Below are 1,726 nucleotides of genomic sequence, written 5' to 3'. Positions count from 1 at the left end.
TTTGAATGGGGATGTCTTATCTGGGACATAATGAGGAACTTCAGACATTGCTATGCCTTGTACTTTATTACCAGAGACAAGAAGTCAGATTAGGTTACTGAAAGATACCCTTTCTAGAAGTAAAGTTAGTGTTATTTCATAAGTCCAATTCAGATTGACAATTTCTGAATCTTGCAACTGTTCGTCCCATAAGCAAACAAAGATCTGGCCATCTTGTTTTTCAATGGACTACTTCTCAGTTTTGCTCTGTGAAAATAATATCCAGTTTTATCATTCAAATTCCTTGTCAGCCAAACTACTAAGTATAAAGAATGTTTCATTCTTGTCTATCCCCAGTAATAAATCCCTAGCAATGGTGACAGCATACCTGGATTGTTATATGTTACTTCTGCAATGTAGCACTGAATGCAGTGCAAGCACAGAATGGCAGCATAGGACATCCTATTAATCGTTTTTATGCAGGTATCAAGATGCCTTGATATATGGATGGACCAGCATGTGCAGCTATTGAAATGCACACTTTCTAATTCTGTTTATTTGTTTCAAACATATGGAGGAGGAAATTCACTTTGACCTGGCTTCCTTCAGATTCTTAACAGCAGCAAGTCCACCTCTTGGGTGCAATCCAGTGATGGACAGCAGCTGCTCAGAACTCATTTCTTTCCAGCGCTGCTAGCTGGGCTACAGAGCATGTACTGAAATTGTGCACAGTGAAGAATATTTTTAAAATTAATTTTTAAAAATTAATTAATTAGTTTTCAAATTCTTAATATTTTACAGAAGTATAAGCTTACTTTTTTTTTTTTCCTTAAAACTTTTCAATGTATTTAATATGATCTTATACTTCTTAGACAAGAGCAAATGAGACATGGCTTAGATTTCCTCCCCACGCTTCAAATAAGTAGTGACAGGACTGGCAGAATTGCTTCCTAAAGCTTTTCTTGAACTAGAATAGAATTAATTAGGAAATGCAGCATACTACTGGCACAGAAATAGAAGAGGGTTTATTTTTGATCTTGGGAATCAGTAAAAAAGCACTATTACAAAAAAAGCTGAACATAAACTAGTCACTTTATCTTAATACATTGAGCATCTTTTCTAAGAAAAAAATGTTTATTAAAAAAATAAAAAAGAGAGAGGAGAGGATGCAAACACAGAGTCCAATCTTTCTAGAAAGCGTAGGGGAAAGATTTCTCAAAGCCATGTAAAAGATTTCTTGAGGCAGTCAGTACTGTCAGTACACCCAGAAAACAGAATTCAAGTCAACATGTGCCATTTTGGGAAGACAAAGTAGCATACAAGAAAAAAATTTGCTTCTGGGGAGGACTTTGTGTTAAGAATGCTATGTCCCATTCCTCCTGCCTCTCAAGAAAGAAGTTAGTAGGCTTATGAAAAGGCCTGTCCATCAGCTGTAGGATCTACAGTGAGACATTACTGCGTAGAACTGACACTGCCCAAGGGTGAGATACGCTGAACAAACAGGCAAACCTTCCTAGGCACAAAGTGCTTCCTGGAGCGGTAGTAATACAACGACTTCACAGCCATTTGTACAGATAAACCACAGAAGCTTAAAGGCTAATTTACAGAATTTCAGTGTTTGAATGAGTACTGCTTGCAATCTAAGATGAATATATAATAAGAAATATAGTATAATAGGTTATTTCAGTTTTCAATAGTTTACAAAAACAGATTAAGCAAAACAAACAAACCAGCCCATTACTCTAGA

This window comes from Meleagris gallopavo, chromosome 3 (assembly GCF_905368555.1).
Source record: "Meleagris gallopavo chromosome 3, MGAL_WU_HG_1.1, whole genome shotgun sequence".
Lineage (NCBI taxonomy): Eukaryota > Metazoa > Chordata > Aves > Galliformes > Phasianidae > Meleagris > Meleagris gallopavo.
This window is presented reverse-complemented; position numbering follows the sequence as displayed.